The 12,398-nt window shown below is 44.6% G+C and overlaps 1 long non-coding RNA gene across 1 annotated transcript; it reads right to left on the minus strand.

Annotated features, from left to right (window-relative positions):
• Positions 1 to 1,899: 1,899 nt before the first annotated feature.
• LOC137159858 (uncharacterized) lies at positions 1,900 to 6,027 on the minus strand. Its single transcript, XR_010921749.1, has 3 exons — positions 6,018 to 6,027; positions 3,019 to 3,137; positions 1,900 to 2,027 (listed from the first exon to the last, which is right to left on the minus strand). It is a non-coding gene; the product is annotated as an uncharacterized lncRNA (long non-coding RNA).
• Positions 6,028 to 12,398: the final 6,371 nt, after the last annotated feature.

The raw sequence follows: 12,398 nt of genomic DNA on the forward strand, positions 1-12,398 counted from the left end.
GGCTTGCCTACGCCAGCATGGAAGGAAGTCTGATCTAGTAGAAAGTGCCCTAGATTGTGGTTGGAGACAGGGGGTTCAGTTCCTGGTTCTGCCACAGATTTCCTGTGCAACTTTGGGACATCACTTCATCTGCTGTGTTCCTTAATGCTGCATTTGTAAAATAGGGATAGACATTCCCTAACTCACAGGAGAAGGGAAAAGAGATATTAAAGCTTCTCAGGTGCTTAGACCCTAGGGTGAGGAGGGCTATTATCAGGCCCTGAACAGACTGCAACAGTTTATTGTGCTTTGGATGATGCAGGGAGATGGCATGATACTGACTACAGCAGCTTCTTAGTTACTGGAAAGCAGGACCAATCACGTTCAGCACTGATTTAATCCTGGCTAGCTGACATGATACCGAACCTAATTTGTCTTGGCTTACACTAACCACTGAGTTTTGTACCTTATACTTAAACTGGAAGCTCTTTGGGTCAGGAACTGTTTTTTTGTTCTATGTTTGTCCAGCACCTAGCGCAATGGGGTCCCGGACCATGATGGGGAATCTTAGATGTTACAGCAATACAAATCAATTATCATCGTCATCACCTAACTCAAAAAACTCAAAATCATATTCAGTCATAATATTTTGCCATGTAGTTAAGCTCGGTGAGTCTACATACCTGTAGGTCTAACATAAGAGCTAACAAGAGCGGGGTGCATGGTGGATGGGGAACAGACAGCTGTGTGGTCAATTTTACCATCTTGGTGCCCAGTGGCTCAAACCCAGTGGCCAACTTTCAAGCTTGCACCTTATCAGCAGCTCCAAGGTTGGTGTTAGGTTTGGCCTGCAACGCTAAGCCAAATAACTGCTCAGCAGACCCAAGGGACCTTCCGTCATGCTGTGTGTGGAATTGTGCTGCTGATGGCTAGTCCAATGTAAATTGGGCCTATTTGAAGATACTGGGCTAATGTAGATGTGCAGCACTGCTGTCTGCTGGGTAGAATCTGAGCTGTCCAACTGGGGTCCCAGCCCCCTCAATGGTGACAGATAAGGGATTTTCTCCCAGGTGGAAGTAGCCTGTGCTTTTGGAGCATGAGAAGTTGAGTTCTGTCCCCACTGCTGCCTTGAATTTCTGAGGGGCCGTGGTGTACAGCACCGTGACAACTGGGAAGGACCTAGCTGGTCATGAACTTGTGACTATACTATTGCCAATGTGGCGTGACAGTTCTTCCTAGTTTAACCCAGCTAGAGACCGACTAACTATATTTTCCAAAATGGCATCTAATCGGCCAGCCAGATTGGCCACTCGCCAGCAGCCTGAGCACCGCACCTGATGTGCATAAAATGGAGAGGACTTCATGTGCTCTGATCTTTGATATCGGTCTATATTGAGGCTTTCATCCTCTCTCCATACCTGGTCTAGAGGAAGAACACAGAGCAAACATGCACATATGCAAGTCTCCCAGGAAGGACCCCCTGGGGCCCTTTCCCACAGTCTGTTAAAAACAAGCCTGAATATGGGATACAAGAGCTCGACAGACAAGTGACCCTCAGATTTGTGACTTATTCCTTTCATCCATTAGTCCAACACAGCCCCCAGCTGTGGACTTTCAGGGGACTCTGCACAGCCTGTTATTTGCCTAGACTTTAGGGCAGGAGACCTGACTGCCAGCTGGCACTTTGGGTGAGTTGGGATACGTTGTCTGGATTGCACAGTCTAGCCAATTGGTTATTAGTAGCATTTGGTTTGTGAATTCAAGGGGAGGTTGCCGGTATTATCTTCTGTGCTATGAATGTATGTAAAGGGGGCTTAGCCCCTTGGGTGAGTGTTTTCTTACCTTTGGTGGATAGCGTGTAAACAATAAACTAAACACACACTAAGCAGATTGGCAGGAGAGGACAGGAAAGGGAAAGCCACTTAATGAACTGGCGATGAAAGGAACAGGAGTCTAACAGGCATCCATTCTCCCTAAAGACTCAATGCTTTCGTAAGGTCCAGGGACACCAACCCAGGTGGATCAAGTGGATCACTCCCCCTGTGTAACTGAAGGGAAAGGAGGGATGGAGAAGTAAAATAAGCCAATCACAAGAAAATAACCATAGATTAGCAAGACTAATATTGATAGATATTGAAACCACACAGGATGCAGTCACCTCCATGCCAATGGCGCAGCCTAGGAATCACTTACCACTTCATTGTGCTAAATACAGCTGGAGCTAAAAGCACTAAAAGTCTGTAAGACACTGGCTTAAGCCATTAGCACTAGGCTTTGAGTCCTGTGAACGTTGGTACAGATAAATGGCCCGATGGTCACCCTGAGTTTTGGGATCTGGCACAGGTGTATTCAAGGGGAAGGTTTACACCAGACAACGGCAAGAACGTTGAACTGAGGCCAGCTTTTGGATATTTTAGGATAGGAACCTCCATAAATGTCTGACCACAAGAGGGCCCTGACAATGGATTGATGTATATGATAAGTTGAGATCATTAATATACCAACCTATAGGAGAAGGGCACCCCACCATTAGTAGGGTGAGGAAACACAAACCAGGAAGAGGGGAGAAACCCCTACTGAATATGCATTAGGCATAGTGGAGTCTGCCTATAATAGTATAAAAGTGTATCCCAGCCTGTGTGCTTGGGAATGGAGAGTTGTAACCCTTGAGAGGTGCCAGGATGATGACGATGAAGAAGATGCTGGCTAACATTTCAGGTTGTTCTGCAAGGGATGGTGCGAGTATGTGGATGTGCAGATGTACATTCTGTATTATCTCCAGCTGCCTGGCTGGGTTAGTGTGTTGGTCGACTTTGCTAACTGTACTAATAGAACTATTACAAATACAGAAGGATGTTCTTAAGTGTGCATCTTGCAACCATGCACATAGGGGTTCCCAACCAACCAGTCATTTTAATAATACCAGCCTGACCTTGGGACAAAAACCCATCAGACCTCAGAGAGTTGACGGGGAACTCTTAAGTAATCAATATAATTAATACACAATCCATAGATTAGGCAACACAGGAGCAAACTCACAGATTGTAAGCATGAAAGGGCAGGGCCCAGGAGCCAGATTCTCTTCTTCCTCGTACAGCCAATGCAGGGAATGCAAACTGGGTGTAAAACACTCCGATGTGTCAATGCAAGGTGCTTGGCTGGAGAAAAAAAATCAGGCCCTGGTTCTGTAAAGTGCCAGGCACCTCTACGGCAATTACTAAATAAATCAGCACATTTATTATTGACTATCATTAATGATAAGGACTGACAACCTTGTGGGCAGCCTCAGCTGACTGAACAAACCCTAGAGGCTGAATTAGAGCAATTCTTTCTGCCACGGGGTTGATCCCTCCAGATGAGCAGAAGGGATCACTTAGTGGGTGGCACACTGCGGCAGCACCTGGGGATAAACAGGAAGGCTGCAGGGCTGTCAATTTTTGCCTTTTAAGCAGCGTCACACTCACTTTTAAATTTAAAAAGAAAAGTAAATCATCTACAGGCTGAATCATAAAATGGAGCAAGGAGGAAATCAAGGCCCAGGGAAGAACTGATTAAGCTATGTGTACCCAGAGCTAGAATGATGCACACCCCAAAAATAATTGGAAATGGTTAAGGAATTAAAGTGTAAAGAAATGATATTTTATAGCACACCAAACTGCCAAACACGCCATAACCCTGCAAAAACCACTTACGCTTTAATGACTGAAAGGAATAAAACTGACAAAAAAGGATAAATTCCCCATACACTTGCTGCCATGAGAATAAATTTCCTATGGAAATGGAGCAGGTTCCCCCTCAGTACTAAAAAGGCCACCAAACAAAATGACCTTGGATGCATCTGTCGCTTGTGTTTGGCAAGGGGATGGAAGTGTGATTTTGCATGGGGCAACATCAGGCGGCTGTCTCCTGGTGAGAGTTGATCAGCTGGCAATAATAAGTGAGCAGAGAGTGTTTGGAATTGTTCGTCACCTACATGACAAGGCCATGGGCATTGTTGTGGGCAATGGAGTGAAAGCGAACAAAGGAAATTTCCAGCAGGGAGTCAAGAAAACATCCTAGCTGTGAGGTAGCGCATGATTGTTACATCCCAGCGACGACCAAGCTTAACCATGTTTAGCTGGTGAGATCCGAGAAGATCCCAGCCCAGGGTAGGATGGCTGCAATCAAAGGGAAAGCACAGTAAACAGAAAGCTACAGCAGATTCTTCAGGGGTGATGCCTTCCCTACTCTTTTTGAAGTCACTTTAAACACCGTTCATGTTGCCTTCTGGGGAGATGAGGTGCAGCCAGCAAATCAGCACCTGGAAGGCTCCAGAGTCCTTCAGCACACTGCGCTCCATATTCTACTGTTTCACTGAGATTAACAGTACTGCCAAAAGACAAAATTAAAGGCATCAAACAGCCTTCAAGGAATTAATCAACACTTCTTCTTTCATCCGCCATCACTTCCCTTATCTTTCTAGCTGCAGGTATAACACTTTCACTCATCTATCTTCAACTCCTGCCAGTTTAAGGGCAGCTAGAATGTGTGTCACATACATATACATGCATTTAGGCAGAGGTGAGCAGTGGGCTAGGAGGCCGGAGGCTTGGATTCTGTTCATCAGTTTGCAATTGATTCCCTTCATGCCCTTGGGAAAATTATGTAACCAGTCTATACCTCAATTTCCCTATCTGTGAGATGGGAGAAATTACTCGTACTGGGTGGGAAGTGGTTTTCCTGGCCTGTGAAAAAGGTCAAGATTAAAAAAAAAAAAAAAAAAAAAAAAAAAAAAAATCCCATTCCGCATTGGAATGAAAAGTCAAAAATCTTGAAAACTTTTCCAAACCAAAATACTTTTGGTTTGGGTGATCTGAAACATTTCAATAATTGCAAAATGTCTTGTTTCAGTTGTGTAAGCAGTGTTGTTGTAGCCCCACATACCAGGACACACCAACTCAAAGCAGCACCAGACCCTGCCAGAAAAACAGATGCAAAACCTACAGTCGTATGTCCACTGCTGCAATGATCAACAGCCCCACCACACTGCAAGATCCATGAATCCCACATCTGTCTTTCGCAATGTATGGTGGACTTCATCCAGTGCAGTAAATGCTACGAACTCACCCGGGAAAATGATAGACAAAAACACCTTATCACCTGTGGGTGAACACTTTTCACAAAGTCAGTCACTCTGAATCTGAGCTTTCAGTCCTCATCCTCAAAAGAAACCTGCAGAACACTTTCAAAAGATGAGCCTGGGAGCTTAAATTTATTATTCTGGTAGACACTCAAAAGTCATGGATTGAACAGAGACGTTGGATTTATAGTTTATTAAAACAATCTATAACCCACAAACCCCCATTTTTGTCCTGTAAGGACAGAGATGTTAACAAGCCACTTTACCTTGAATTGCCCCTTACAATATGTACTAACTATTTATGCTAAACACTCTGTTCCACACTGCATTTTGCTAGGATGCTGAAAGTACCTTTCCCAGGATGCAGCATGTGATCAAACACCCCTAACGCATAAAAACCTGCCGTGTCTGTAATACACTCCCCCTCCTTGCTTCCTTTAAGTAACAAGAGCAGAGCATTCTGCTACTCTCAGTAAGACAGAGGAAACATGACTGTAGGTAGCTGGTGACTAGAAAGGAGGGTCTCATTCCCCCTGGCAGGTATGGAGCTCTCTGAATAAGATGTTAATCCTTTTTTAATCTATCATAGAATACCACCATCCCTGAATCCATATTTCATCCACATCCAGTGAATCTCTATTGCAATCAGTGGAACCACTCTGGATTTACAGTGGTCCTTTTGATCTAGGACCTAAAGTAAACATTTTTATTAATTCATCATGAAAACAAAGGCCTTTATTTCAAAGTAAAAATCTAACCAATCTCCACCCCTCAAACAGATAAACCTGAAAGCTTATCTTATAGGAGCTCAACTGATAATTAAGTGAGGTGGGATAGATCAGGCACTGCTCTAGCTAGTCTGTGAAAAATTGGTTTATTAGAGGAGGCCACAAGTCACATGTGAGCAAAATGCACTTACTAAAAACCACAGACTACTTCACTAGAAATGGACCCTTCTACTGGGAACTGGAGTGGAGAAGGAAGAGAGAAAAGCTTCTAGCTAAAAGAATATACTTCTCTAACCAACCACTGCAAAGGCAAACTCTGCAACCCACATCTCTCTCCATAGCTCTCCTGTTTTCCCTATCTCTACTTGAGCTCCCAAATGAAGGGTTTTATAATTGCAAGTGGAGCTCAAACAGCCCACAGCTGAACTCAACAGTCCTGTGTCCCCACCCCAATTAGAGCCAATGAGATCCCTTATAAAACTGGATCCAACTGTTCTTTCAGATTCTTTGGCTTATGCTGGGTGGTTACTAGGTTATGGGTTAGAAGGCTTCTTTCTACTGAAAAGAGGGGAATTCTTATAGAGCAGTGTAGAGCTGTGGTTCTAGGGGGAAGTGAAGAACTTAGAGAAAGTACAGGTTGCATATAAAGCTTTTTGATCAGTTTCCACAGATATTGAGAAACCTTATAGAGCTTCTGTAGCCAAGAAAGTTTGTGTTCTCAGTTCTTTCTTCTCTAACTTCTCATTCACCTAAATAGGTACATGCTTAGCTCCCACAATAGTATGAATGTTACAAGCCAGTGGGGAGGCTTCTTTCATCTTTACTCCTAGTGCCTATTTAAAGACCACATATACAGTGTTTTCAGAGAAAAGTGCTCTGCTGGCGTCTGCTGAACAAGGTTACAGCACAAAGCCTGTGTTAAATTAGATGTCTGTTCCACACAGCTAATATTAAAGAACAATTGGGATTCTCCTGTGCTTTTAATGGCCATTTTCTCTACTACAGACTATGAACTATAGAGAAACTTTTTTGCTTTTATCGAAACAAGGAGAGGGGTCCTGATCTTGGGCCCACAAATACTATAGAGCCTAGATAGGCAACTTCACTTCCAGTGCATTCATTTCATAGAGTTCCTACTGGGTGCTGGAGATGGCCTGACATAGGAGTAGCAGCTACTAATTGATACAGTCACCTCTTAGTTATGGGTAGACATTAATGGCTTAGTGGTTGAAATTTGCATAAGCACCCCAATGTTCAGTGTGCTGCTTCTGATGGGTGAGCAGATGAGTTTTGGAGAGAAGATGGGAGGGGTATAACTCTTCACCACAGCAGAGCAGGTCACTGCCTATGGATGAGGATACATAAGTCATACACAAACACCACCACACCCACAGTCTTCCTACAACTTCCTGGGTGAGTTTCTCTCCTGAGAGGTTTCTCTGTTGGCTTTAGCAGGAGCTTTCCCAAAGAAGCCTTTCCAGGACTCTGATTTTCCCCTTAGGGAAATGCCTCTTCAGAACAATACTGCTACTATCTTGTTAATAAGAAACACCTATGGATACCATTGATTTGGTGGAAAAAGACTTTTCCAAGAATTAGGGATGAGATTCTCCAAACAGTAAATGGTCCAGGGTTAAATGAGCAGGCTTCCTAGTATAGTCAAAAGTCACGTGGTTTGGAATACTCACAGCATTAATTCAGGAGAGGAACTGCAAAGATTTTTATGTTGCTGTACGTCTAGCTCCTGTTCAATAATGGGGAAAAGATCTGCTCCAACATTTTCCCCAGTGACTCGCTATTAGTGGCTCAAAGGAATATACATATATTGACATGGAGGCACCTAAGACCATCCCACTTTGGAGTTAATGTGTGGCATGGAGACATCTCTCAGTCCTTCTGAATTCATGAAACCAGCTGTCACCGTCCTTTTGGAAACCATGGATGGAGCTATAGTGTTTAAATCTATCCCAGCTTTCATTTTGAAAGAATAAGTCTCCAGCCCATTTGTGGCAAAGGCAGCTTTGGAAACATCAAGTCCCTGCCAATGTTTGTTTGTCAAAAATGAACTTTCCTAACAATTTGTGGGCCAAAATGGAGCCCCATGGATTATCGGCATCTGAGAATGTGGCCCCAAGGGTTTATTCCTGGTGTCCCTTGGACAGGTAGAATGTGTTAGTATAATATCCTGCCCATACGCCAGTGTTAACAATGCTACCGTGAAAACAGCTGTTGTGAAATCTTAATTTTAGTTAACCTTCATGTGGCCAGGTATTGCAGCGATGGTGCTTACAGAGAAGCATAAATAAATGCATAAGAATCTCAAGTGGGGAAGAACTTGATCTTACGACTCTTCTGAAAGACAAAAGCCTAACACGCCACACTAGGACCATGCTGGGGTACGAGTGTTTAGCAGAGTGGAGTGAATCATTCTCCACAAAGAAATGGAGTCTGCTGTTCTGTGGCTACCTGTTATTAGTGTAGTAGCAACACTGCAATCAGCAGAGCGATAAAGGCAGGTTTGATATGTGTGTGTTTGTGTGTAGATCATCCTTTCGGTTATTACATATCCAACACTGACAGATGAAAATAACACATTTCTGTGGAGGGGGAGGGATATCTTGCCGTGTTGACTCTCTGTACCATGAGCTGTTACTTTCTCAAAGTCAAACAAATGGGCTGGGGAACAGAATCCCTTCCTAGGTGCTCAGGGGGGTGGTAGAGCTCAGCTTCCATGCAAGAGTCTGTTTCAGACTGTGACAAATTCGTTCTCTGAATCCACACTCTTTTTAATCTAAATGTCAGGTAGGAAATTAAAACCCCGCTGAAACAGAGTGTATTACCAGCATTTTATTAGATCACAAACAATTTAATAACCAGATAGAGGGAGAAGGTCATTTTGTTGTCAGTCCAGCTTATCTCATAAATTAGGCATCAGGTTTTCCACAAAAGCGTCTTTCACCAAATAGAATTATCTGGTTTGATGAAGGGCCTCTGTCCATGGAAAACAGATAACGCAGATGAAAGAGAGAGTCCTGTAATAAAATTATTACCCAGGAATGTATGAAAGGGGACAGAATCTTTAAAAATACTTATCACGCATTTACCCTATTAACAGTAAGTAAATGTCAAGGTAACAAAGGACACGCCAGTCTGATGAATTAATGTGGAATAGTTCCAAGGTCAATAAACAAAAGGATGGCAGATGAAATATTGATTATAAATAGGATAGCGCTCAGTGACCTGACTGGTTTAAAAGGGAAAGAACCAGGGCATTATCTGTTCACTAGGAAGATTTATGGTACTGAAGTGGCAGTTTTCTGAGTGGTTACGCTGCACTGAATGATGCTGTGGCAATGCTGTGTATCACATCACAGGTTTGTATCAGGGATTGATGGGAAAAGAGCTCAGCTATAGTAAACCCTTTTGGAGCGTGACGACATTGGGTTGATTTTGTGTGCGCACATGTAAATCTTCCTGCTCCTTTTCTGTGCACATGTGGGCCGCAGCTCAGCAAGACACTTACACGCCTGCCTAAATTTAATCATGTGAATTAGTCCCACTGAAGTCCATCTAGGCAGGTGTGTAAGTGCCTTGCTGAATCAGGGCCTCTAGTGCTAGGGAAAGGTGCTGGACTGGCAACCTCTGACGCTAAGCTGCACGGGAGGGATGGCAAAAGCAGCAGCAGTAAAAGTTTCCGTGTGCCTGAAGTGTGGTCTGGAGCGAGACCGTTTCCACTGAGTGCTATAGTAGCGTAGAGCCATATCTCCTGCTGTTGCAGATGTAGAGCTAGCTGCACCTCTGTCCCCTTTCTGGTATCTCTGAGTGCATTCCCCTCCTGTGACAGGCCTCTGGCCTTTACCAGTCTCAGGGTGAAATCATGCAGTTCATCCAGCCTTTGGGAATCCGTGACCAGTGATGCAGGGTCTGTCTACACTGCAATGTAAGGCCAGGATTAGGAGAACTCAAGTTAGCAGACCCTGGGTTTGTTAACCTAGGGCTTGAACGTCTACACTCATTTGTAACTCCAGGTTAGGAATTGTTGAACCCCAGCTCCCAATCTGGGGTTCCAGCCTCTAACACTGCATTATGTAGGCCTGAGTCCCACCACCCCAATCCCAGACTTCCTAGCGCCCTCCCAAAGGTGGCTGCAATAGTGTGTGGGAAAACTTGACTGTCCACCAAACCTGACTGTCCAGCAGACAAAGGAACTTGGAAGTCAGAAGCCATGGGATTGTGGGATACTTTTGGCAGAGCTCCCAGAACACAAGGTCAGTGGGGCTGCATCTATATGGCAGAGCAATAGAGCTTGAACCCTAAATCCTGGCTTGACTCAGGCTCAGACCCTGCACCCTGTGGGGTTCTGGGACTCTGGGTCCGAGCCCTAGGTTAGCATGATTTGTGTGTAAACAGAAGGACTAGGCTTGAGCCTGAGTTTGAACCCTGGGCATACAGTGCAGTGTAGACTTATCCATGATGACCTGCAACCTCCTCCAAACAGAATAGGACTCTGGAGGGGAAGGAATTTTGCAATAAATCGCCTGCTGGCATATTTAGTCTCATGTAAACGTAGGCTTTGCTATAGATTGAGTTAGATGGGCTTTCCTCTTAAGTTACAGGAACAGAACAGAACCAACTGACCTTCTGGTAGAAAGCCAAGGATCACTTGAGAGCATGTCTAGCCTGAGTCACACACACTTTTCCCAAGGAAACTGTTTTTTAAAAAATCCCCAGCCTCCATGTGCTTGTGTGGGCCCACTTACCACATTGCTCCATGATGTCTTTGTTACAGGGCCCAGGTGTGAGGTCATCTTTCTGCTTCAGGCAGTTTTTTCCCAGTCACCCCTCAGGCCATCTAGGAGAATGACCTGCAATGGTTGCTCCATTGGCTGGGTAGATAAACCCCCGTCAGCCTGAATGGCTTGCAATCGCTGATCTTAGGTCTGTATCTACCTTCAGGGAAGTGTACGAAACTGACTGCTCCCCTCTGATAGTCCGACATTTCATCTTAGAAATCTAGGGCATGAATCGCACTTTGGGGGTAGAGATCAATATTCGTTACCGAGCACTCCATGTTCACCACCCCTATTCAGCGTGAGCCTGGTCCAGGTCCCACTGGAGTCAGTGACCAAAGACCCACTGTGACCTCCGTGGATGCAGGATCCTGCCTTGTGGAAGGGGACGGAGCTGCAGAAATGCTATGCAAATGGAGACTGGAGGGGTGGTGGTGGTGGTGCACAAAAGAGAAAAGCAGCTATGCAGCTGCATCTTCCTTGAGACACAATCAACTGTCCTCTCTAAGGCTGATGTGTTCAAGATGAGTCTCAGTGAAGGCGGCCGCTCAGTTAGTCGTGTTTTCCTCTCCAAGCAAAGTAACCTGCCATGAAACATGCATCTCCCTGCTGCTCTGAGTGATATGAAGTCCCTTTCCATCTCTGGGCCTTGTACACACCCGAGAAGGGATGTGCGTGAATGTGGTAGTCGGCAGATACCACCACTGTGCTTGTGCTAACACTTCTGACAGCGTGGAGTGGGACATGGAAAGTAACTAGATCCACATTCAGGCTCCTTGGGTGTTTACTCGGGTGTTAGCCATGTGTGTGTCTAGTGGGCTTCCGCAAGGATCAGGATTCAATATTTTTACTGGTGATCTAAAAGAAAATGTAAAATTGTGGTTGACCAAGTTAGCAGATGACACAAGGATTGATGAGATGGTAAATAAGTGAGGACAGGTCAATTGTATAGAACAATCTGGATTGCTTAGTAGCATGGGAACAATCAGAAATGTTTTTATTGCAGCCAGAAGCAAGGTTGGATACATGGGAAAAGGAATATAGGCCATACTAACAAGATGAAAGGCTGTTTCCTAGAAAGCAGTGACTCTGAAGGTCATGATGAATAACCAGCTGAATATGAGTGCTCAGTGTGAAGCTGTGGCTGAAAAGGCTACCCTCGACTTTGGCTCTATTAACAGAGGAATGCTGAACAAAAGCAGGAAGCTGTTCTTGCCTCTGAATATACCACTAGTGAAACAGATCCTTCCTGCAATGCTGTGTCCAGTTCAGAAAGTAAATAGAAACTCACTGCTGACAAAATCTGCAGATGACACAAAGATCAGGGGACTGGTAAATGATGAGAAGGGGGCAGTGCTACAGAGCGATCTCTGAATCACTTGGGAAGCTGTGTGTTTTTAAAACAGCCAAATGCAAAGTTACACAGCTAAGAGCAAGGAATGCAGAACCTACCTGCGGAATAGGGGACTGCACCTGGGAAAGCAGTGACTGACAAGGAGTTAAGGGTCACAGTGGACAAGCAACTCAACATGAGTTCCCAACGAGATGTGGCAAAGAGGGCAAATGTGATCCTTGGGTGTATAAACAGGAGCAGGGAGTAGAAGGGAGATAAGTGTACCTCTGTACGCAGCATTGGTGAACAGATACTGCAATACTAATGCCAGTTCTGGTATCCATATATTAAAAAGGATGGTAACAGTTCAGAGAGAGTGCAGAAAAGAACCACAACAATGATTGCGTGCTAGAGAAAATGCTTCACAGTGAGAGACTCAAGGAGCCCAA

This window comes from Emydura macquarii, unplaced genomic scaffold (genome assembly GCF_026122565.2).
Source record: "Emydura macquarii macquarii isolate MOO-44397 ecotype Brisbane River unplaced genomic scaffold, CSIRO-AGI_Emac_v2 contig_1947, whole genome shotgun sequence".
NCBI classification, from domain to species: domain Eukaryota; kingdom Metazoa; phylum Chordata; order Testudines; family Chelidae; genus Emydura; species Emydura macquarii.